Below are 26,673 nucleotides of genomic sequence, written 5' to 3' on the forward strand. Positions count from 1 at the left end.
GATACGTCACTTGAAGGGATGATGGTTGATGGAAAAGATTGGTGATGGAATGGCGGCCAAAGAGAACGCATCCGAGAGGTCATCCGCCACGGAGATGGAGCGATGGGATCAGCCCCTGTGCAGGAATGGAGGGAGGCCTTAGACCAGCAGTGGATAGATCATGGTTGTGACGATGATGATTTCATTATACTCCTGAAAAAGTCCATGAAGATAACGCGGCAAAGAAAAAACCCAAAGGCTTTTGTGTTGCTGACACTGAGAGGAAAGGAGGATTTTCGCTTTTCAGCCAAATTAGTCTCTTTCAGTAAATGCCCTTTTTAGCCCTTACCTAAGCGACTGCATTTTGAGCTTCACTTTGTTGTCGTTCTAGATTTGAAGTTTTCGTGACTGCAAGGATCCATACTCTTTGGTTTCTTCGGTAAAGTCACGTAGGTTAAAAGAAAACAAATAAATTAAATCACCACGTTTCGGAGGCAACACAAGCTTCCGGCTTGTGTTGCTTGCGGCTTGTGTTGCCTCTGAAACGTCGTGATTTTGAGTTTGTTGTCGTTTTTTTACGCCAAAAAACGAGGATGGCTCACGTCCGCTGCTGACGATGACCGTGACAGTCGGGAGGTCACCGATCGTCGCGCTTCACACATTTTGGTGTCCTGGGGAAACTGCGAGATTCCTTGTTTGGTCATTGCCTACAAACTTGAGTCTTTATTGTGAGGCAGTGTTGGTGACGAACGAATCGATCGATCTGTCGGTCCTTTATTTTAGAATGCGGCGGGTGTTTATTTTGCTCACCCCATTAATCGTTTGTGTGTGTGTACGTTTTAGCTTGAACGCAGTGCAGTTGATTTTACCACTCAGAGGCAGAGGGCGCTGGTGAATAGGAATGCACCCAAAGGGAAGCTTCCTGCAAACTGAAAGCAGTTTTATACAAGGAGTCATGTTTGCATAGACCACAATACCTGCAGTCATAATGCAAACAAAAAACATAACTCTGATAATGTGCACTGTCCTTGAAGTTGATTGGTCCACACCCGAGACAGCTTTCCTTAGAGCCTAGTCTCACATGGGTTGGACCAGATGACGCCAAAAGGCGTCAGTTTTGTTGCCATATTTTTTACTGGCAAATGAGGTTCCAATGGTGTAAACAGCGGCACCGTTGAATAGTTGCCATTTACAACAGAGCTTCTCAACTCAAAGGGGCTTTACCCAGAATAAACCGACTGACTGAGATATAACGGGACAAGAGTTCACGTGCATCTTGAATTGAGCAACAGGTCGTTCAGGACTTGGGGGAAATAGATGACGAGAGGGAATGCCAAAAGTGACGAGTGCAGATGAGAGGGAACAGTCAGTCGCAACATGGGCAGAGGAATCAAAGAGCAAAGTACAAGGGTGAGGGTGTAGCTATAAATAGCAGTGATAGAAGAGTGATGAGAAGGCGAATGACTGCCAGTGAGGTCTTATCTTATATATTTATATAGCACTTTTATCTAAGGCGCGCTACAAGGGTTATGAGTGGTTCAATTAGGGTAACTTTAAGTGGCTAGCCTCTTGCCAGTCCAAGGACGGGTGGATTGCAGTAAATCTGAAACTTGCAAGCGAAAAGCACAGACCGCCACGTGATATCCATTGCATCAATTCGTGTGCAATTTGTAAGGGCGCGGTGACACAGACCTATTTCATTTAAAGGTTAAAATCCCTTTGTTCATCACGACGTCCTTTTTACCTTGATGTCTCAACAGCGTTACGGAGATCGCGTGACGTGAGGGTTCTGCCTTTGTAGTGAGGGTTGTAAGTTGACGCCGAGGAGGGGGGAGGAGGCGCCTCGCCCCCCCATGTGGAGTGACGTCACCCACTAATTATTATGAATGGAAGGGGGGGGGGTGTCCATTTGGAGGACGTCACCTGCTCATGAATATTAATGGCGGGGACTGGTCAATGTGGAGTGAGGTCACGAGCGTTAAGGACATTCCTAGGTGATTATTTAAAGTAGGTGTATGGTGAATAAGCATGGGGTATAGGAAGGACTGTTAGTGGGTAAGGGATTACGGGGCTGCCTGGGGATGGAGGGAAGGGGACATGGCCAGGCAGAAGAAGTGGGGGTCTTGCGGGAGGAGCGGAAACTCGGCAGGGAGAGGGGGTGCTGCTCGCCGCTTCATGCGGAGGGGAAGTTTGTTCCAGTGCAGGGGGGGGGCATGTAGGGAAAAGGAGCGGGAACGGCGAATGTGCACAGGGAGAAGGGGGGGTGAGGAGTTGGAGGAGAGATTGAGGGCGTAGCGGGCGGGAGGGGGACATCAAACGAGGCGAGGGAAGCGAGGTGACGGTGGGGCGAGGCCGTGACGAGCTCTAAACACCAGCAGAGGGAGCTTGAATAGACACCGGTAGTAGATTGGGAGACGGTGCGTTTCTATACGAAGTTGCGGAGGTGCGGGAGATAGTGCATAGCCGGCAACCCATATGGTTTGCCCCGTATTGCTGTACAGGGAAATTGAGTTTTCAGGTCCATACGGCGTACAGCCGTTTCAATACATGCAAAATGTTTTGTCTTATTTGTTTGTGTTTCTTCCTTGTGATGGGACTTTGTAGGATGAACATTGAGATTGATAAGGGCACGGGGTGACCAATACGGTCTGAATTGGTCTGTAATAAGGTGGGCACTGATAAGGGGTTGACAGGTATTTTATCTCCTCGTTGGACATTCTCCCGAGTACTCTGGGGTATGAAGCCAACACTCAATGATATTTAATTGTAAGTGTGTACGTTGAACTTTCTTAGAACCGTACATGGCCAACCGTGCTCATCGAAGGTGCGGGGGAACGGCAACAGGCTAAACACAAAAAGCAGCTCTAAAGAAATGAGTTTTCAATCTAGATGATTTAAAAGTGCGTAGCTCCAGTGGCTTCCTAATATTGGAAGGAAGAGCGTTCCAGATGGCCGCAGAAGCTACAAAAAATTGGTCCCAGATCCCCATGCTGGCAGAAGGGCCTCCACTGGATGAAACTGTTGAGCCCTTGGTGGGTTGTTGGCCCACTCTTCATGGGTTTTTGGCCCACTCTGCAAAGGTTGGAGTACCCACACTTTACCCCACCACGCACATGGCCTGCCCGATCGAAACTCCCGTTTTATACTCTTTGGTTCTTTCGGTAAAGTCGCGTAGAAAGAAAATAAATTAAATAATAGAATACGACGTTTCGATTGCAACACAAGCAATCGTCATCGGGTAGAACTAAATTTGAGAGAGAGGGACATAACACAGACACGGAGACACACACAGACAGACACAAGCAGAGAGAGACAACAGAGAGACACAAAGAAAGACACACAAGCAGAGAGAGACAAAACACAGAGAAAGACACACAGACAGACACACAAGCAGAGAGAGACAACACAGAGACACAGAGAGAGAGACAACACAGATACACACAGACACACACAAGCAGACAGAGACAACACAGAGACACACAGACAGACACACAAGCAGAGAGAAACAACACAGAGAGAGACACACAGACAGACAAGCAGAGAGAAACAACACAGAGAGAGACACACAGACAGACACACAAGCAGCGAGAGACAACACAGAGACACACAGAGAGAGGCACACAACATAGACACACATAGACAGACACATAAGCAGAGAGAGACAACACAGAGACACACAGAGAAAGACACACAGGCGGCGGGAAAAATGTCAAGCAGCTTGCGCCAATGTTTAAACTGCCGCGCCGGGAGAGAGAGCGAAAGGATCTTTGAGACTCGGGCGAGGCTTTCGCCGGGTAAAGCAAAGGGCATTCATTGTTTTTCTGTGTGGCGATGGCTTCAACACAGCGGCCTCCTAACCGCAGCTGTCAATGCAGCTTCTGTATGCGGCTCCGGAAATCGACCTTGTGATGGAGCTAAACTAAGGGGGCTGCCGCTTCGTTGTCACGCGTGGGCCGTGTCGCTTTCCCGAGAGAACAACAACAACAACGACGACGACAAAAAAACAAATACCCCTGATGGTGCGGCAGGCTGGCGCAGTGGTAACAGACAGCAAGAAGGTGCCTGGGCTCGATTCCTGACTCGGGCACCTCTCTGTGCGGAGTTGCTGTGTCCTCCTCCTGTCCTGCACGAGCTTTCTTCTGGGTTCTCCTGGTTTTCTGAACGTTCAAAAATGACCTGCAAATGAATTAACTGGGAGTTACACATAGCAGCGTCGTCATCTACTGCGGACAAGCTTGGTAGTTGAGTTGAGACCCTATGTAAAAAAGCATAACAACAACAATAAAATTATGGAAAGCAATTCCAAGCCACTCCACTGTCCCTAAGCTGCCAGCAGTCAATTGTTTCCCTGACCTTCATCACAATGAACATAAAAACACCCGACACGAAACAACCAAGTCCAGTGAAAGCCTCCACAAGCGGCTGGAAGTTGTGATGTCTATCGACGGGGACGTGATTAATGGCACGCTCTGGTAAACGGGTGAAGGCGCAGCCCTGCAATTTCTTGCTCACGTGACTGCGGACGGACGGGCCTACACTCGAAGGACCTCTACTGTAAGACCCTATCCGGGGAGCATTTGGCCTACTCTTCCACGCTAGCCAGCCATCTTGTAAGAGGTGGGAGTGCCCACACTGAACCCTCACCACACACACGACCTGATTGATTTATATATCTGTGGTTGTACCCATTTATACTGCTGGCTGTGGCAGAGGCGGTCGGGGCCGGGTGAGGAGGTGGGGGGGGGATTTAAAGAGACAAAAAAAATACTCGCACCCTTTATTCAACTGCCGCACAGGGAGGTCGAACCGGCGACCTCTGACCTCTGAATTGCGAGTCCAGTGTGCTGACCGTTAGCCCGTGGCAGCATCTCTTGCAAACGGCCCATATTTTTTGGAAGGGGAGGACAGAGATGGGTGGGGGTTCGGATGCTGTAAAGAGGTTTGCGTCGTCTCGGTCAAGGAGGCACAGAGCCACTGGAGTAGGAGGAGGTGGAAGGAGGAGGAGGAGGTGGTGGTGGTGGCTTCGCTCGGCCGGCTGAACGCAGGCGGGCGCGAGCACGGTGCACTGCGTCCCCTCCGTTTCCCTCTTCGCCTCATTTCCTGCTGCCTGGCACGCCGCGATCGCTATCGGCCGCTCGGCGCGCCGTGAACGCTTCCACCGCCAGTGCGCTCGCTCGCTCGCTCGGCTTGCAGAAGGCCCCGCGTTGCCGGAGACGCGGCAACTGCTGGGGCAAGCCGAACATTTGCCACGGCGCTCCCAACTCGGTTATGGGTCCCGCCGGGAGTCACCCTTCAGCGGTCGATGTAAATGGAGAGTTGATGGGTCTTTTCGGAAAATGTGTATTTTTTTGTATTATTATTCTCATTTGACCACATCAACTTGAATGCGGCAGATGCTGTCCAATATCGGAAGCTCAGCACAGTTGAGCCTGGTTAGAACTGCCCCTGGATGGCAGACAGCCTGGGATACGAGGTGTTCTACATCTGTCTACCACTCGGCGGTATAAATGAGTACATAGTCGGTGGTGAGGTTAAGTGCGGGTACTCTTACCCTCGTTCAAGACATCCGCCAACGTGGAAGCGAAGGCAACGTTTCCCCCGAGAGGGAACTCTCTCACCAAGAGCTCCCTTTAGTGGAGGGCCTTCCGCCAGCAGTGTTGCGAGCGGCAATTACACGGCTGCACCTTTAACCTTTTATTAACTTCTTTACCAGGTGTGACTTCAACTTTTTTTTCTGCTGTCGTTGCTGAGGTTTCTCATCAGGGAACTGGTTTCTGGTGCGTCGGTTTACTTAGCAAGTCCCGTAAGTTCCATTGGCACAAAGATATAAACAATGCGGAGAATGTCCTATGACATTTCGCCGTATGACCGCGTGTATTTTACATACGGTGTGTGGTATTGGCGGCGTCTGTAAATAAAGTTATTAGTTCTGCTAACACCGTGCTGTTAACGTCTCCTACAGTGTGTATAATAAGTACTACGTTATGGGCTCCAGGAAGCAGTGGAGCAAAATCGATCGTTGTATGATGCCTTTATCCTTAGGTTGTTGACCAAAGTTGGATTCTTATTTCTTGCAATCGGTTAACAACAAGACGTGTTATGGTCATCCACCATTCCATAAGAAAATACATTTAACCGAGTTGAGATGACGAATTGGGATGATTCATCAAATTGCTGGGACGGGAAGGTGAATCAGTTTACGTTATCCAGCCATGTGGCTCGGCAGTAGAGAGCGTGCAACTCGCAATCGGAAGGTAGTTCACATCCTGGTGGGGGGGGGGGTCGATAAAATCGGTACTACTTTGTGGGGAAATCGCGAGGTGGCTCTGCACGCATTCTTCTGTCCGAGCTCATCCGACGCATTTTCGGATCGTACCGCGTATTGTTCGGGGCACGATGTCCAACGTTTTGCGCCGCATGCTGCTGGGAGCTTGTCAAAGGAATTCGATTTCCTGAAGAAGCTCCCAAGCAGCGAAACATCGGACGTTGTTCCAAACAACACGCAGTACTACCTGAAAACCACATTGGGGAGTTGTAAAGCAGCACTTATTTCGTATTTTTTTTCTTATACCAGGTAAGACTCACTGAGCTATGTAGCTCTTTTTCAGAAGTGACCTGACCACATATGATAGCTCAACGAAGCGGCTTATCACGCGGAAGTTTTATAGCAGCCGAAAATTCTAAACGCATCTTTCTAAATGTGGAGGGAAAACCCAGAGGACCCAGAGAAAAATCCACGCGCCCACAGGGAGAGAAACACGAAAACTCAAAATATACAGCAGCAGGCGTCAGGGTCAGGCTCGAACCCACGACCTCCTGCACACCAGGCGAGGGAGTTAACATCTCCTAGCCACCGCGGCGCCCCTACAACGTGAAACAGTCATCCTCTGCCCCCCCCCCATCCTCCCTTCACAACGGTGAAATGCTCTGCACCTGCCGACTACGATTCGGGATTTATTTCTTTTGGGCGAGCCCGCGCGCTCTCAAAGGGCCCTCATCCTGGACGCACGCCCACTTGCTCACGGGCACGCGGACGGGCGGCCCCACGGTAACGACTGGCAGATGTTCCAAAGTAACGGGCGGCATGAAAGGCTCCATCTGTGAGCGCTGTGAAATGTGAAATGCCGGGGGTCCCAGGTTGCGAGGGGTGTGAAGGCCAGGAACTACGTCGCACACAGGGTCCCGTAAAAAAATAGAGAGGGCAGCTGTGAGTTATGGATGACGCCCCTTGCCGGCTTACGGGAAGAAGCACAGTAATTTCCCCGTTCGACTTGTAACTACACGAAAAATATATACTGGAAAAACATTTTTTATTGCTGGACTTGAACCGACATCTGGGGCCACTCTCTTTTTTCTTTCTCTCGCTCTCTCTCCCCATCAGGCAGGCGGTGGTCTGGAGAAATTGTATTTGTGCTGGAGGAGAGAGTGGGTGGAGGAGAGAGTGGGTGGAGGATGGGAGGTTTGGGATGTTGGGGGGTAGGGTCCATGACGGCGTGGGTAGTAATACTGTTTTGCCCCTCCGGCCAAAAGTTTTTTTTCTTCAATAATATAAAAATAAATTCGATACATTCTCAGTCCACCAATGGATGTCGAGGGTTTCCCCACCCCGTGTGTCAGTGGTGGTGGTGGTGGAGGGGGATTGTTTTGCGCTACTTCGCCATGCTGGTCAGTGCGGGTTCGCGGACGGGGGATGTGTGGGGGCGGCAGGAATGGTTCAGATTATAATTGTCACTCGCCACTGCTAATAGCTTTCGCTCGGCAATTGAAATTGAGTCACCGGGGTTCATACGGCGGCACGCAAACCCGCGCACCAACCACTCGGCGCTCTTTATATTTAATAATCTGCGATCAGACAGCATCGGCGAGGCAACTGCGGAGAATAGTTTGCGAATGGCCACGATGCGTGGATGAATGGACTCGGTGAAACCTCGGCTCTTGCGGGAGGCTCTCTTTCTCGCTGGGTGTTGTAAATCAGCCGGGGGTGGCTGACGGTCGCGTGTGTGACCGTCTATTTCAATGTTGCCGGGTGAGTTCAAGTCCCAGTCAGGGGGTCAACTCTGCCCCTTCATCTCTCCCCCCGGGGATCCATAACGCGCGTGGCCACTCGTCCTGCACCCTCGCACCTCCGATTAGGACGGTTGCCTACGTACGGTGCGAAAGAAGTTCAACGTGCATGCAACACACATCCGTGCACTTTGGCGGCGGGGTTTCAGCGGGAACTGTTTTGCCGCGGAAAAATTTGTCCTCACCAAAGGAATGTGGAATTTTCACCACTGGATGAGGAGCTGTAAATCGTATGGAGGAGAGTCGAGCCCCCGATGCTTGGTCGAGTGGTAAACCACGTTGACCAGACTGGCCATGTTCAAAATCAAAACACTGATTTATATTTGAGGAATCCGATGAGCTTATGAAGCTCCGTTTCACAGATGTCCAGTATTTCACAGATTTTGGCTGATCGCACAGTTGTCCCCTCCCCCCCGCCGCACCTATGATTACCACGGTTGGCTACGTACGGTGCGAAAGAAGTTCAACAACATAGAAGCAGGTTGATGACTCATCTGTGTGGATCTTTGAGCGTTATCCTCACTTGCTCGGTAGTTTTTTCTTCTTTTTCTTCTTCTTGCAGGTAATACAGTCTCCTTCACACACGTACCCAAAAAGGAATTTGCCAAATATTCCCAGCATGAGCTTCCTGAAAAATGTTCTTGCGAGTCGTAGGAAAACAATAACTTCCAATCCTTGGTCAGTCCACTGCTGGATGCAGGCACTCTCCACCCCTCGTCGGTCACGGGAATTGTTTGACCATACTTCACCACGCTGGTTAGCCGGTGCGTGTTTGGTGAAGTTAGCGGTAACAAATGGCGCTGTTATTCTTGTAATAAAATATGCAAATGAAACTGTGAAATATAATTCAGCTCTAACCGGCATAATGTCATAGGAAATTTATCCAGATGGATCGCGGTGGTTGCTGTGGTCTGTGGAGTTGGGCAGGGGAGGGTGGAGAGTAGGTTGGCGGTGGTGATGGGAAGGGGTTGGTTGGTGCTGTGGCATTTGCCGTCCAAATGTTAAACATTAAATTCCACGGATTTATTTATTTCTTTACTCCCTATGACGAAAGGCCTCGAAGACAGAGGAGCACATTCACGCTAATTTAGAAGGGAAATATTCGTTTTGTTGTTTTTGAGAGGGGAAAGGTATCTTTATATTGATTGCTCACTGGTGTCTTGGCAAACGGACATCTGCATTCAATCTCACGTCAAGTGTCGTGTCTTCTGCTCAGCAATCTCAACGATGGCTGGTGGCGATAAACAAAAACGTTGAGCACGTTGGAGGTGGCCAGGGTTGTTCAATCGTCAGAGACACCGAGCCTGTACCCCTCAGGGGCCTGGGTTTGAATCTGGGTGACAGCCACCTAAACTAAAACTATAAGCTAAACTTTTTATTTTAATAGGTAAGGCCCACCGAGCTGTATAGCTCTCTTTCAGAAGTGACCCGACCTCAAATGATAGCTCAACGAAGTTGCGTGTCGTGTGGAAATGTATTGCACTCAAATCACGTAAACGCATGTCTCTAAATGTGTAGAGAAAAACAGGAGGACCCGGAGAAAAATCCATGCGGCCACGGGGAGAACACACAAACTTCAATTATACAGGTGTCAGGGTCAGGATCGAGCCCACGACCTCCTGTATACCAGGCGAGGTAGTTAACATCTCACCACCGTGACCATACAGTAAACCGCTGTAGTCTGTGTTTTTTCAACGGCGGAACAGCAAAACTACACGAACTCTCTCCTGAAGCCATCTCGTCGTGGCTAGCAGACATCGACATTGGCAACTAGCTCCTGAACGCATTGCCATCGTACGAAGAGTAAGAAATAGAACGGCCTCAGCCCTGTTACCAACGTCATTCGTCATCGCGGTCGTCAATGAGCAGATGTCGTCAATGAGCAGATGTCGTCTCCCCGTCTCCACGGTGGGTCACCCTCTCGGGCCAAATTCGCTGCCGGAGATGGGGCGATGAGATCAGCACGTGTGCCAGTGCTGGGTGGGTGGATGCGTCGCAGGACCATAAAAGTTAGCGACGGCATGGGTAGTTTCAAGGACAATGCAAGGACAATGCATATACTATCAGAGTATGTTTTTTTTGCATTCTGACCACAAGCATTGTGGTTAATGCAGACATGATTCATTGTAAAATGTTTCAGTTTGGTGTTTTAACATCTTAACACCTGTTTTGTTGCCAGAAAAAAGGGGGAAAACCTATTATCATGGCATGGGTAGGCTTTAATTAAGCAGTGGATAGATCAAGGCTGCTGCTGCTGATGATGATGATGATTAAGGCCGTCGTTATTATTATTAATGTGTAGTTGTTATAGTTTTTTTTTATAGTGGATGTACAAAACAACCGATGTATATTTTTAGTGGTTTGTCTACCCAGGTAAGCCTCGCTGAGTCTCGGGGACTCTTTCAGGAGAGTCCTCCCAAGTGTGTTTTTTTTCGCAGAAAGGGGGGGGGGGAGGACGGGGGGCGATGGCGATGATTGCTACGTAGATTTCAACTGAGTAATTTGCAGGTAATTTTCTAATTCGGAAACATGAGGAAGGCCTACTCTGTTTGCGCCAGGAAGCCGCGTTTACTAGCGCCCGTGTTTATTTAGAACGCAATTAGAGTGCTCGCGACAAAGACGGCGTCCCCCCCCCTCCCCGATTCTGTTTTTGCCGAGGCAGGATCCGCCCGTAGGAGCTCCCCGCCCGTTGTTGGCACGAGGCAGGAACGGGAACATAAACACGCCAAGTGCTCATGGAGTGACTCCCATCGTTCGATTGTTACTGTGCGGAGAGAAATGGTTAAGTTAAAAGTGAATTTATTAGGTATAGCCCTGTGAGCCATTCGGCTCTTGAAACGGGTGCAACCGCAACAAACAAAAAACAAAAATTTGAACAAGAAAACATCTTAAAGTGACTATGTGCAAACAGAAAATCCAAGAAAAGACAGCAACATATTGCAGAAAAAGCACCGTACACCAACCCTGTGCAAATATCCCAGTGGGATGCAAGTCAAACAACAACAACAACAACAACCACAAGACAACTTAGATTAAGGCCATCAGTCTAACTCTGTGTGCATACCGTGTCAACCCGTACGGTTTACTCCGTGTTCTTGAACAGGGAAATTGAGACGTCACGTCCACACGACGTACAGTCGTTTCAATACGGGCAAAACTAAAAAAAGATGTCTATTTGTTTGTGTTTCTCCCTTGTGATGGGACTTTGTCGGATGAACTTTGAGATGTATAAGGGGCACAGGGTGACCAATGCGGTCTGAATTGGTCTGTAATAAGGTCGGCACTGATAAGGGGTTGACAGGTATGTGTGTGGGTGTATGGACTATGTGTTTGCTGCTGGGGCTGATGGTGTGCTGGTTTGACCGTTGGACCTGTGAATGAGCTGATATGTGGGGCTATCTGGCCTATTCTCGGCCATAGTTATGCCCTCCCTTGTCTTTGCTTGTGAAATCATTTAAATGACCATCTGCGCCGGTTTGAAAAATTCAGGCTGGCCTGCCGACATTCCATCCTGGGTTTACATAAAATTGGATTGTGTGAGGAGCTCACAGATGCTTGAAAGATCTGGACACATTCCCATCAGTGAACTCCTCCAGCAGGCGAGGTTGCGTTGGCTGGGTCGTGTAGCCAGCATACCCAGCCACAGCATGCCCAAGGAGCTTCTATTTGGCTGGATATAGGGGGCTAAATAGGTGCGGCAGGGGTTACAGAAGAGATTAACTGATGTAGTACAGAAAGCTGTGGAGCTGAGTGGACTTGCCGATGACTGGTACCAGTGGTGTCCATATCGCCCTCTGTGGAGGAGGCTCGTGAAGGATGCTACTTTGCTGTTGGGAGGCAGTCGCCCTCCACCCACGACAGAAGGGCAGAGGAGCGACGCTCGCAAGAACGAGTCCCGGGCAGCTGAAACACAGCAAGCTGGTACAGTAGGGAGCACAGGTGGTGCATCTGCAAGCCAGTCAGTCAACCCATGGCACCCGCGTCTGACCTGCCAGCGAGCCTGTGACACTTCACGCACGGGACCTCAAGGTGCACCTAGCCTGGCACAAACACCGTGGTGACATCACTGCCCACTTGGTGGTGCACTGGCGATTGTTGCTTTTGAGCTGCTGTGGTCATGTGGGTCGTGGGTTGCGCGTGTGTGGTCTGTCCACATTTGTCCACTTAAGTCATCGTCGATTGTGATGCACCTTGATTGTGCCTGTGGTTTGGCCCGATGTGAGTGAATCTGCAATTGATTACTGTGAAATAGTTGTGTTTACATTGAGAATTCAAATATTGAGGTAATACTCAAAAGTAAAGTAACTGAACGTGGATCAATATGGCAATCATATATACAGTACTTATTATGACTGTAAAAATGAAATCATCATCATCTGGCATTGTTTATGCCCTATTGGATGAAGGCCACCAATGCACCATTGCATTTCATCATGTGCCCTTGCGTAATCACAATGCAATATTTTAAAATGTCAGGAAGTTTCAAAGTGAACGCGATTTTATCTTGGACGAATCCACCACCACGCTCTTGTGGGCTTTTCCATTCCGGCATAAGAGTTCCCTTTGACCAAGATGGTCCTTGGTTGCGTACCACATTCGCAAGGAGATCGAATCACTGTACCGATACAATTTGAATGAATTCGATTTATGAATGTGTCTTTATCTTGTTGTTATTTTTTATCACGGTTGCTGAGCATAGGCCCAAATAGGCCCAACAACTCCAAGCATCCAGAAACAAACAACTCGATTAAAATCGTAACAGATAATGAATAGATTTCCATACCTGTCAGCCCATACGGTTGACCCCGTATTCTTGTACAGGGAAATTGAGTTTTCAGGCCATTACGGCGTACAGCCGTTTCAATACGGGCACACAATAATTTGTGTCTTTGTTTGTGTTTCTCCCTTGTGATGGGACTTTGTAGGATGAACGTTGAGATTTATAAGGACACGGGGTGACCAATAAGATCTGAATAAGGTCTGTAATAAGGTAGGGCACTGATAAGGGGTTGACAAGTATGCATTTATTAAAATGATAACGATGAAATGTATAATAAATTCACATTTGTAAGGCGTATTTCATCCGTAGATTCCAATGAGCCTCGTGTACGGAAAGCAGGAAATAAACATAACTAGGGTTGAACGGCCTGAGCTAGAGGCTAAAGGGCAGTTTAAACAGATGAGTGTTCAAGACAGACTTTTAAAAAATAGCAAACGTTTCTGTATTGTGTAATTAGCAAAGGCGTTCCAAAGCTTGCGAGCTACGCCAGCACAATCCCTATCACCCCAGGATTGCAGTATTATAATATACAGTATAAATACAATCTATATAAATAAAGACTTTAATCTTGATGTATAGCTCAAAACTTCTAGAGTACTTATCGACAAGGTAGAAAGCTGGCATTTGGTACATAAGTAGCTTTTAGGACACAGATAACAGGAACATTACGAAAATCCGAGATTTCTCATTTTAAGGCCCTCATAAATCGATTTTAAGTGCACCATAGACATGTTTGTGCGTGTCATTCAGAAAACGTTCAAAATATAATATTGTGGTTTTGTTCCTTTGGTAGAGCGTTAAGCAGCAAATAACATTTAAGAAACATTGTTTTATCTTTTATTGTTTTTGAGATATTTCGGATTAAAGCGGGTTTGAATGAAAAAAAATACGCATTTTATGATATTCAAATCAGAATGATTCGAAAACAGTAAAAGATATGAGCTTCCCCTCATAGACTATTAAGTTCATTCATTTTTTCTTTCTAATAAAAAAAAATTACGGATTTTTTTACTTGAGCGGTTTCCGATGGGTACGTATTTAAATATAATAAGTTGAATCAAGTCGTCAACAATTTGTTTGTGGAAAAATAAAATAAATTTGGAGTAGTTGTTTGTGTCTGATTGTAGATTTTTAAAAAATCACATCAGGTTCATAATTTATTTTCCTGCTGAAGACAGGATTTATTAACTTGTGTATTATGATATATATTCACAAAAACACACACCAGTTTTGGCGTTTTTTTTGGTCCGAGCACAGCCACCAGTACCAATCTTGATTTGAAGCTTTCGTGACTACAGGAATCCATACTCTTTGGTTCTTTCTGTAAAGTCACGTAGGTAGAAATCGTTTCGATCGCAACACAAGCAATCGTCATCAGGTGGGACAACTTCAGCAAGAAACAACTGTACCATTAACACGAAACTGGTTTTGAGGATCGTTACACATTTGCTCGGCGATGGAAACGCCGCTTGCCTTGAACTCGGCTGCTAACCAGCACGCCACGGATTCCCTCGTCAAGGGTTACCCCTCTTCCCGGGTTCCATGGCTTTGGGCTTTGCCTCCCACCCCCAGCGCCGGCGGGCGAGGAAACGCAACGCTTCCAAACGTGATTGTCGCTCTGTCAAACTCCAGCAGCCGCGCGTCTTGTCAAGGCCGGTTTAAAAATAGGGGGGGGTCAGGGTGGAGAGAAACACAACAACAAAGAGTGAGTGAGTGAGTGGGGGTGAGGGAAGGGAATGGCTCTTGCAATAGCTAATTTGTTTACAGAAAATGGAGGAGGCTGTAAAACTTCCACAGATGTCATAAACCCGCTCAATTAGCACATTTACCGGGTGCCGACTCGATCCTGCGCGGTGACCTTCTGACCTTGAGACCCCGGGTATTGCAGTGGAGTTGATATCAGAGCCCTGTAGCTTGTGTCGCTGTTACGAACACACTAGCACACACACAGACAAAGACAAAGATCCCCCGTGTAGCCTTGAACGAAATGTTGGGCAAGTGCTGTTCGTGAGCACCTATGAAGGTCGGAACGGCACACTAGGGAGTGAGTGGCCAGCACCACGCCCGGCCGCCTTTGTCTCCCTGGTGGCGATGTTGACACATCACACCAGGTACTCATTTGAGGCTTAATTCAATCAAATCAAATGCATTAAAATCGTCACCGGTGTTCACCGTGAGTGGGAATACTCTTGTAGCTGGGTTTGTAGCGCAGCGCGCTAACTGCAACACCATCACTCCCCACATACACACACACACATACCATACATACACACACTCTCACTTCACGCTCACACTTTCAGTCCACACACACACAGACACACTCTCATACCATACATACACACACTCTCACTTTACGCTCACACTTTCAGTCCACACACACACAGGCACACTCTCATACCATACATATACACGCCCTCACGCCAAAGACAAAGACCCGCATGCCATACATACACGGACTCTCACTTCACACTCTCACTCCGCACGCACAGACAGACACACTCACGTACAAAAGATGAAGATCCCCCGTATAGCCCTAACAGACTGTTGGGGCAAGTGCTGTTAGCGAGCACCTATGAAGGCCGGCACGGCACACGAGGGAGTAGGTGGCCAGCACCACGCCCGACCGCCTTTGTCTCCCCAGTGGCGATGTTTACACACCGCACCAGGTACTCATTTAAGGCTGAGTCGACCTAGGGGAGGCCCAGGACTGGTTCAAATAATCGTCACCGGTGTTGGCCGTGAGCGGAAAACGAACCCGGGTCACCGGGTTTGTAGCGCAACGCTAACCGCTGCACCACCGCTCCACACAGACACACACACACAGACACACACACAGCACACAGACACACACACTCCACACACACAGACACACACACACTCCACACAGCATACACACAGCACACACACTCCACACACACACACTCCACACACATACTCCACACACAGACAGACACACACTCCACACAGCACACACACACACTCCACACAGCACACACACACACACACTCCACACAGCACACACAGCACACACACTCCACACAGCACACACACTCCACACAGACACACACACACTCCACACACAGAACACACACACAGACACACAGCACACACACACTCCACACACATCCACACACCACACACACACCACAAAGCACACACACACAGCACACACACAAACTCCACACACACACTCCACACAGCACACACACACACACTCCACACACACACACACACTCCACACAGAGCACACACACACTCCACACACAGACACACACACACAGACACTCCACACACACACAGCACACACACAACACACACACAGACACACACACACTCCACACAGCACACACACACGCTCTCTCTCTCTGTCAACACGGCTGCTTTATATTTTAACTCTTGTGAGCTGCCCATGACCAGAATGGTAAACCCCCTGACCCCGGCGTTGACTGAACTCCACCCTCCGCCATCGTCTCAGTTGCAGATCACCCCTCTCTCTCTCTTCCCTCTTCCCTTCTGTGCCCCATGTCTAAATTAAATCATCAACGCCTCGTGATTGTTAGGGATAAAGTGATAATAATAATGCGAAACAAGAGTGCCCTTTATAAATCCGCCGCTGCGTGGAGGGGCACTTTCCATGTGAAACGTGGTCTTGGGGGCTGATTGACTGTTACCGTTTCCATCGCTGTCAACCCACACGGTTTACCCCGTATTTCTATACAGGTCCACGTTCATGAGGAGATGGAATCACTCTACCGATGCAATTTTAATGCGTTTGATTTATCAATGTGTCTTCATCTTTTTTTTTTATAGCACGGTTGCTGAGCGCAGGCACAAATAGGCCCAGCAACTGAAAGCATCCAGCAATAAACGGCTCTATTAGAATCGTAACAGATAATAATTCATACATTTCCATAGCTATCAAACCCGTACGGCTTACCCGTATTCTTGTACATGGGACGTTGAGTTTGCAGGTCGATACGGCGCGTACAGTCGTTGCAATACGGGGAATTGTTTTTGTCTATTTGTTTGTGTTTCTCCCTTGTGATGGGACTTTGTAGGATGAACGTTGAAATTCATAAGGGCACTGGGTGACCAATAAGGTCTGAATTGGTCTGTAATAAGGTCGGGCACTGATAATTGTTTTTTTTACCCTTTTATCTGGCAACAAAACTGACACCTTTTTTACAAGGAGTCATGTTTGCATAGACCACAATACCTGCAGTCGTAATGCAAACAAAAAACATAACTCTGATAATGTATGTGCACTGTCCTTGAAGTTGATTGGCCCACACCCAAGACAGGACCAATCAGCTTCAAGGACAGTGCGTACATTATCAGAGTTGTGTTTTTGTTTGCATTATGACTGCAGGTATTGTGGTCAAACATGACTCCTTGTAAAAAAAGGTGTCAGTTTTGTTGCCAGATAAAAGGGTAAAAAAACTATTATAATATTTTTTCTTCTGGCAAATGAGGTTCCAATGGTGTAAAGGTAGGTCACTGATAAGGGGTTGACGGGTGTGCGTATCCCGCTGGTCTGCGACAATCGGTGAAGGCAAGACGGGGCGGAGAGCAGAGACGTGGGAGCATATGGGAGCATGTTCGTGCTCCCACGCATACACACAGACAAAGGTCCCCGAGATAGCCTGGGCAGACTGTTTGGGGCAAGTGCTGTTCGCGAGTAGCAACCTATTAAGGCCACACAGACATGTATGGCCTTAATAGACACACAGAGGCACATGCAGAGACATGGAGACACAAAGACTCGAAGCAACACAGTGATAAAGACAAAGATACCCCGTATTTTTAAACATGCTTTTGGGGCAAGTGCTGTTGGCGAGTACCTGGTGCGGTGTGTAAACATTGCTACTGGGGAGACAAAGGCGGTCGGGCGTGGTTCTGGCCACCCACCCCCTCGTGTACCGTGCCGGCCTTCAACGGTGCTTGTTTTTTCTGCCGTGGAGTGAAACAGGTCAAGAAGCACTGCCCTATAAGATCTGTGATGCATGGTGGTCGTTCATCCAAGTCACGTTCCAGACTTAACCCTCCAATGACCAAATCACACGGAGGGCACCCAAATCTCGTCAGATCCCAGAAGCTAAGCATGTTTGAGCCTGGCTCGTGCGTGGATGGGCGAGGATAATTGAACGCGCAATGCTAGCGCCTCCGATGAGCACGGTTGGCTACGTACGGTGCGAAAAAAGTTCAACATAGACGCGTGCCACACCGCTTGTTGTGTTGTACTTCTATGTTTCCTCTTCTATGCCCCATTCCGTCGCCAACCGGCGCGGTGAAGTATGGTCGAATAACTGACAAGACTTACGCAGCGTGGCGGGGAAGTTCTCTCCCATCTGGCAGTGGATTGATTAAAGGGCTGTACGGTTATACGTACTCCTAATTTACATTTGGCAAGTTTTTTTTTATTGTTTACAATATTTCTGAAATAAATAGACTGTATCGGACACTAACAGCCTGTCTGAGGAGTTGACTTGGCAACAAGACAAACAAAGCAAACAATGGGCCTACTTCGCACACCCGTTCCCTTAGAATACAACAAAAACAGGTATCGTATCTTTTTTTTAAACACATCCTGTCAGCCACACGGCCTTCTGGGAATGCATACTTCCAGGAGCAGTGGTTCAACACAAGCAAACCTCACTTGGCTGATGTGGGGAGCCAGCAGTGCCCTGAAGGCAAGTAAAAGTGTACAGTGGGCCACATTTAAATATTTTCAAGGAGCCAAATTCCTTCTGTTTTTTTTACAATCTACAAGGAAACACCTGAGGATGCGGATATCCAAAGTAAGCCCTGAAAACGGCCACTCACATCGACCAGTTTTACCAAAATATGTGGTGATGCTGCTGCTGGATTGGCAGTGGTGTACAAATAACATCAATTACACCATCTTAAACATAAATGTTATATACAAGAGGTGACAATTCCCAGCAAATAGCCTTTGATGTACTACGAATGAGGACCACTCACCCCAAACGTTAGCTTATTATTAAAAAAAAGTGTTTTTTTTTCAATCTTTTAAGGCCACCGTGCTATTGACGAATGTGTTGCAATTCAATGTTTGTATCAAAGTTCATTGTAAACACGGGCAGCAAGCGGGCGAGTTGGTTGTTGGGGAGGGGGTCGACATTGCTTTCTGTTTGCGAGATTGCGAGTTCAGGGTGGCCGGGCGCATTTGGTAACAAACAGCTCTCGTGCCCTCGCAGCGACACGGGGATCTGCGTTCGATTCACCCGTGACTTGATCATCTCTCTTGTCTTCTCCCCCCGGTGTGCATGAATGTCCTATTTCGGTTCACTCCCATGGTTAATAACAACAACAACACTCAGCTACTGTCTACACCAGTAGCTGACAATTTTCATCCCGCACCAGAAGTCCACCTCGTGGGAGGCGCAGAGCCATTTCACGTATCACTCCCCCGGTGCTTGCCTGATTCGTATCGCGCAGCACACTCACCACTGGTGCCACGGCTCTCTCTTTTAATGTAAACCGGCCCTCGGTAAACACGCAGATCCCCACGTGGGGAATGTGCCAGCCAAGACTCCTTTCTGACTCACTGCTTCGTCGGGGCTTTTTTTTGCTCCCTCGATCCCCGTTTCCCGAAGGGTGCCCAGAGTTAGGCCCCCGTGCACTTGAAAGTTTCCCACTCACCCCTCCATCCCAACTCCCCTGCCCCCTCCACCCTCTGCTGCCACCCCCTCTTCCTCCCCCTCCCTCCTCCTCCCTCACCCCCCCCTCACCACCCAAAGTTCAACAGCTGCTTTTTGGAGACGATGTCTGAACGAGTGCCCCCCCCCAAAAGCAGCAGCCTAATCAAAGCATTCCGAATGAAAGCATTCGAGAGAATCTTCGATCTGATTTCGATTTATTGTTTTTAAACTACAAAATTCCGCCCCGCCGCTTTTGAAACAATCGGAAGTCTTTGTTGCCAGACGTGCCGACACCACCGCTCGCTCTCGGTTTTGTTCGATCTTTTACGGGTGTCCAGTGGTGCGCGGTGTTGCGTTGGGCCGGTGAAGTTATGCCACGGCAACAGGAGCAGCAGCAGTAGCAGCAGCAGGAGCCCTGTCCCGGGGACACACTTGGCTCTCCTGCTTATGTCCTTTTTTTTGTATGTCGGCGGTGTTGGATTTTGTTTTGCGTTCCTACCCCTCGATGCCGTGACGCTAGACAATTCCGTTTATCTAAACTCGCGGTGATCCCACGGGGGTGGATGGGGGGAGGGGTCCCGGGAGGGGCTTGTTTTGGCCATACTTCACCACGCCGGTGAATGCGGTTTGGGGAATGAGACGTGATGCCCAGGACCGCTTCAGAATTATCACTCAGCAGTGAGCTGGGTTCCAATTTCAGTTTCATTTATTAGGTATAGCCCTGTGAGCCATTCGGCTCTTGAATCGGGTGCAACCGCAACAAATAACAAAAACATGAACAAGAAAACATCTTAAAGTGACTATGTGAAAACAGAAAATCCAAGAAGAGACAGCAAAATATTGCATAAAAAGCACCGTACACCAACGCTGTGTGCAAAAATCCCAGTGGGATGCAAGTCAAACAACAACAACAACAACCACAAGACAACTTAGATTAAAGCCATCAGTCTAACTACAACAAACAAACATGGCCAAACCAAAAAACCTTTTCGAAATCACCACAATAAAGCCATAAAAGCAATGTAACAGCGATCATAGGAACTGTGACCGAATTTTCACAATAAACGACATAAACAACATGTACCACCAAAACCCTGCAGTCATAGCTGGCTGCATGAGTCGCTCCACAACAGCAGGAGCATCAGTCGGAGTATCAAAAATGTTCCTTTAAGATCAGCGCACTAAATCAAAACACAGGTTGTGGAGCCCTTGGCCACCGCGGTTCACAGGGCAATGCGCTAACCTGCCTCGCCACCGCTCCACCTCTTTGTCTGATCGACTGAGCGTTGTTTTCATTGTGGAGCTCGAACCGTTGTTTTCAAGTCAATCATCTCTCATTGTGCTAAAGTCAATCGTCTCTCCGCTGTTGCCGACTTAACACGAGACTCCATCGCTTTGCGTTCCGCGAGGCTATCCCCCCTGTACGCCACGTGACAGAAGCCGTGGGCAGAAGCCGATCGTTAACAGCAGCAATTTAACAACAACAACAACAAGACCAGTTTAACATGTAGGACCACTATCATCCATAGTACAGGTTTGTTTTTGGGGTTAGAACGCCTAAGTATGTCGTTAAACCCGCCACTAGCTAGTAAGGTTTGTCACGTGATCAGAACGTGCCAATTCGTTACTTAGTCCAGCACACCGCTGGTGTGTTGGAGAGTGAATCTACAGAGTTTACAATCTGAATACTACGTTTCGCCAGTGATTACAAGTAGCTAGTAGTAATTACTAGCGAATACACCTGTGTGCTGTACTAGTAACGAATTTGGCACGTTCTGTTTACGTGACAAACCTTACTAATTGGTGGCGGGTTTAATGACACATTTATATTTACGCGATCTAACCCCCCCCCCCAACAAAAACAACAACCCTCTATTGTGGAAACAAAAAGACCCCACCATCTCCGTGGATGTTTCGTTCACAAAACAAACAAACACAACCGAGTCATCGTTGTTGGGCGCTAGATCCGAGTTGTGGAGACCACCACGTGGTCTGGACTGCAGAACGACTGCTTTGGGGCCATCGATTGAGTCCGTACGCATTGTTGGGGGATGGGGGGTTAACCCAAATGCGCACGCTTGCGTATGGGGGGTCTACTGACAATGTACGTATAGGAAACGGGGGGAGGGGGGGATAAAGCCTCGATAATAATTTGTCTATATTGGCCTTAAAATGTCCGCGTTAATGATTAATCCTTGATCGTTTCTGCGTAGATGAAATATCGGCCGTTCTATAGGATTCTGGGGGGGGGGGGGTGCGTCAAGCGTACGTACGCAGGTGTTGGGGAGGGGGGTGTAAACAGTTAAGTACGCCTGCGTACAGGGAGCCCGTACTCGATGGATGGCCCCTTAGCTCTCGGCCTGGACTCTAGTGCAGCAACCACTAACTGCTGCATCCTGGGTGTTTTGCTACAAAGTATTGGGGCGAGGAAGTGTTGAGTTCTAAAAATACTCCCCCCCGAAAGTGGGTGTGTGTGGGTGTGTGTGCTGCATCATGGGGAGCGGTGGTGCAGCGGTTAGCGCGCTACGCTGCAAACCCGGCGACCCGAGTTCTGGGCCTCCCCTAGGTCGACTCAGCCTTAAATGAGTACCCGGTGCGGTGTGTAGTAAACATCGCCACTGGGGAGACAAAGGCGACCGGGCGTGGTGCTGGCCACCCACCCCTTCGTGTGCTGTGCCGGCCTTCATAGGTGCTCGCTAACAGCACTTGCCCCAACAGTCTGTTAAGGGGCCGTCCATAAATGACGTCACGCGATTTTTGACGATTTTTGACCCCCCCCCCTTCGTCACACGGCGTCACAAAAAGTCAGACCCCCACTCAAATATAACGTCACAAAGCTCTGCCCCCCCCCCAAAAAAAAAGAAAACATGCTTCAAATCGCTTTAAACTATTGTTATTGTCGTGCGCATTTAATGTGGCGCTGCACTCTGATGTTGTAGGAGAAAACATTTATTGAAAAGTCTATTTAATTAAGTAGAACGTGTTGTCTACATTTATTTAAAGTTGCCCATTTTTACGTGACGTCACATTTCTCAACCCCCCCCCTAGTTGCGTGACGTCATTTATGGACGGCCCCTAAGACTATTACGGGGGATCTTTGTGTTTTTTGTGTTCTGGGTCTGGGCCGTGAGGTGGATATCGAGCTTGGATGGTGGACATTATTTATTGATCCACATCGATGCCTCGAGATCGTCCGCGGAGTGGTTGTTGAAGATCGAGCGAGACGCGGGGCCGTGTGGAGGCGGCGTTGAGTTGCACGTCTCGGCTATTGTGGGAGCCGTGGTGGTGGTGGGGGGGGGCGGTGATTGTTGCTGCTGTTGTTGTTGTTGAAGCGACATTCCTCGCCAGCGGAGGCGCTCTCTGCTCGAGGGCTGCACGCGCGGAGCAAAACGCTCGCTAGGAGCAAAACGCTCTCCCTGCTAGCGACACGAACTCGTCTGCTCAACATCAGCAATCCCCCTGACTACCCCCCCCCCGGGGTCTTACACTCACAGTGTACAGCGCACTTACAGCGCGCCTGGGTGAGTCACGCTTGTTGTTCCCGTGTCTTTGTTATCATTTGGGACCTTTTTTTCTTTCATTCCCTCCAATCGTTTTGAAGGAGGGGGACAAGAGGCTTCGTCTGCAGCTGTAGGTTCCATCATGTGGGAGGAGAGAGGCGAGATCTGGATGGGTTTATAGAATCTACCCCGACCACCCCACCCCCCTCTGCGCCTCTCACCCCCGAGTACCCCCACCACTCACCCACCCATCCCCACCCCCTCCATCCATCCCCTGGGAACGAGCCGTGCTGCACAGCCGAGGCGCGCGGCTCAGGATATGAGGCAAACATTTAGGCAGGAAATTCTGCGCTCCGCTGTTTTTCTAAGGATTTTTTTTCCTCTCTTTCTCTCTCTCTCAATTTTTTTCATCGGTTTTTTTTGTTCCACCCCCAACAAAACTTCGCTGGCGGGGGTTTGAGGAGAGGCAGTCTCGGTGGGTGATCCAGCGTTCGAGAAAGAGCATCGGCGAGCGAGTGATAGTGGCTCGCGAGAGAGTGCGAGAGAGCGAGAGAGAGTGCGAGAGAGCGAGAGAGAGAGAGATCGGGAGAGAGTGCGAGAGAGCGAGAGAGATCGTGAGAGAGTGCGGCCGTACGAACTGAATCGAGAGGGAGTTGCCGACTCTTCAGCCGTGGACCCGGAATCTGGAAGCCCTTTAATAAGCGCTGGCTGTGGCTACTTCTCCTACCGGCTGTGGCTACTTCTCCTACCGGCTGTGGCTACTTCTCCTACCGGCTGTGGCTACTTCTCCTACCGGCTGTCCGCACGCCGCTTGTGACCGTGAAGGTAACATGAGCGACGCCTCACCCCTCCGCCTTTCACCGCGCCTCTTCGCGTGACAACCCTTTTGATTGTTTAGCGTCCGGCGTTTTCAGACAGGTTGACGTCGCTTGTTTGGTTGGGACACATTTTTTTTCCTTCCGTCGCTTTTGTTTTGTTTTCCTACGTACGTTCGATCGCGGATCGGTGTTCGCTTCGATGGCGTTGTCCGTGCTGACGCCCTCGCTTGCAGGGAGGGATCGAGAGGCTGGCTCGGCTTGGCGGGCAGCCCAGACATCAAGTGGCATCCCTCTCCACAAACTGGCACGCAGCACGCAATGCGGGCGAGTTAATTCTGTCCGCCGCGGAACGCTGACCCTCGGAATCGCAAGGGTGGCACAGTCGGGTTTTTTTACAATCGGGTTTAATTGTCTTTTTATATTAAACCCGATCGTCTGAGATTGGGAGAAATCCGGTTTAATTGGTTCTAATTTTAGAAACGCACTTCTCAACGATGGGCTTCATCCATTCCAAGCTAAGGAACTCACTGGCGCCCACGATTGTGGAGGAGAAGCTCCTCGTGTTCATCAAGACAAACCTGCCCGCCGCATTCTACGACTAGCCCGTGCCCGACGACCCCCCCGAGTACGATAGCAGCACCGACGAGGAAGCAGCCTAAGCCTTGGATCAGAGTTTCGTGTTCATTAAACCAGGCTGTAATTCCCCGAAATCGGGTTTAATTGTATTAAAGAAAAAACCCGATGCCTGCCAACTGGAAAAATCGGGTTTTTTCCACCCGTGCAGAATCGGACCCATTTTTCCGATTTTTTTTTAAACCCTCGGTCTCACAGCGCCGGCTCTAAAACTACTAAACAGCGGAGGTGAAGATTTACACTTTGACCTCACGCGCGCGCGCCCGTGCGAGTGGGTGGGTGTGTGCGCGTGTACTTGGGAGAGAGTGGGTAAAAGTACAGCGGGCACACTTCAACTTCAGGTGGAATGTTCGTGGCTGACCCTGTGAGGGCGGAACACCTCGGCGAATCTCCTGCGGCGTTGGCGTCCGCTTGACGCCTGAGCGCGCGTTCGCTTGCCACCGGGGCGACGGCGAGCGCGGCTCGCTTTGGTTTGCATGCTGCGATGGAAAAAAAAAACCGTACCGCGCCTTCCCAAGTGCCTGCTACGCCTGGCACGGAATCGGGGTGGTGATGGGGGGGGAACCGCGCTCGTGCCGGCATCTGAAGGCGTTATAATGATCCCCTCAAGTCTCCCGGTCGACACGTGGCACGGCTGGCTGTCTGGCTGGCTGCTGCTGCTGCGTAAATATTCCCCAGGCTATTTTGAACAGCCCTCGAAGCAAGGGACTGGGGGTGGGGTGGGGGGGTCCTTCGGGTGGTCGAATGCGCCGCTTGTGTGGAATTTTTACGGATAAATTTGGAATTTTAAATGGTCGCGCTGGACGAGACGTTCATCAATTACTGCCCCTATTGATTTGCTCTCACGGCTGCGGAAAGCGAATGAGATACTCGCAGTACAACTCACTCATGGAATCGATTTGCTCCCACCGCTGTGCCTATGCAACACAGTTGAGATTCACGTGGTGTGTCTAAATGCGACCGCGTCTCAAGGGCACTGCACGGTAACAGCGGGTATACTTTTATTAAATACAAGAAAGGAGCAAGTCGGTCATAGGCAGAGGAAAACGAGGTACGTCATCAGGTTCCGATTTAGGTGGTGCACTGCTCTCTTAGTCGGGTCAGTCGATTTGATTGAGCAAGCGCAATGGACACGACAGCTCTGATCTGTTATCTTCGTTCACGTTTCTGTGAGCCAGCATAACACAACCTATCCTGCTGGAACGCATCACGGCGGAGAAGATAACGGTGAGGGCAGACGTCACCTCAGTGCTGCGTGAGGTGACGGAAGCGACATTGAGATGGTACGGACCTGCTGTAAAAATTGGCTTCAGGAGATGCTTTTCATCGTCAGCCATTTTCTGTCCACTGCTGGATGGAAGGCCTCCCGGCCTCGCCATTGCTCACAGTCCCGCGGCACCGCAGTCAAGGGCTTGCTCCTGCGGTCGTTTTCCGAGGCGCGTTTTCCTCCTTGGGGCGCAGATAACATTGTGAAGAAAGTCTGCGGCAAGGGGGAAGGAGGTTTCAGGATCTGGGGAAGATTACGTTGGCCACGTTTGCAATGCGGCAGGGGCAAATCAGAAGGAGCAAGATAGAGGAACAACCGGGAACAGGACATTTGGAAGACGCTGGCAGAAAAATCTGAGCCCGAATAATGAGAATAAGGGAAAGAAGAAAGGGAAGCCTGTGAGTGTCCATAGACTAACAATAACAATTTCAACTTCTAATACGCCACCGCACAGTACTCTCTCGCTCTCATAGATTTCGGTTTTCAGTTTCATTTATTAGGTACTAGCTTTCCTACCCGGCTTCGCCCAGGAGTTGGATTCACCACGCCCGGCCGCCTTTGTCTCCCCAGTGGCGATGTTCACACACCACACCAGTTACTCGTTTGAGGCTGAGTCGACCTAGGGGAGGCCCAGGACCGGTTCAAATAATCGTCACCGGTGGTATAACCCTGTGAGCCATGCAGCTCTTGACTCAGGTGCAACCGCAACAAACAAAAACATGAACAAGAAAACATCTTAAATAGATAGAGAACGGCTCAGAGGTGCGAGGACGGACCACAGACGAGCGGGGAGGCAGAAGCGGCCACGCGGTGAGCCGGTGCCAACAATAGCCCGAGCTCTGCGTTCCTCTCTATGTTGAGATGTTTTCAACCAATGAATTAATGTTTATAGACGTGGGAGGAAGCCAGAGCACCCAGAGACATCCCACGCATGCGAGGGGGTAACGCGCTATCCCACGCAGAAGGGACA

The 26,673-nt window shown here is 49.4% G+C and overlaps 1 protein-coding gene across 5 annotated transcripts in view; it reads left to right on the forward strand.

Moving 5' to 3' along the window:
* Positions 1-26,673, forward strand: part of LOC144937633 (arf-GAP with Rho-GAP domain, ANK repeat and PH domain-containing protein 1-like) — an 86,573-nt gene that overhangs the window by 7,994 nt on the left and 51,906 nt on the right. For 2 of the 5 annotated variants that reach the window (XM_078864993.1, XM_078864992.1), the window contains exon 1: positions 23,276-23,810. The exons of the other annotated variants lie outside the window; for them this stretch is intronic. The gene's annotated coding sequence lies outside the window, so the exon portion shown is untranslated. Of the gene's footprint in view, positions 1-23,275; positions 23,811-26,673 lie in introns of those variants that run through there. 5 annotated transcript variants of the gene reach the window in all.

The sequence above is a fragment of the Lampetra fluviatilis genome, chromosome 19 (assembly GCF_964198595.1).
Source record: "Lampetra fluviatilis chromosome 19, kcLamFluv1.1, whole genome shotgun sequence".
Taxonomy (NCBI): Eukaryota; Metazoa; Chordata; class Hyperoartia; order Petromyzontiformes; family Petromyzontidae; genus Lampetra; species Lampetra fluviatilis.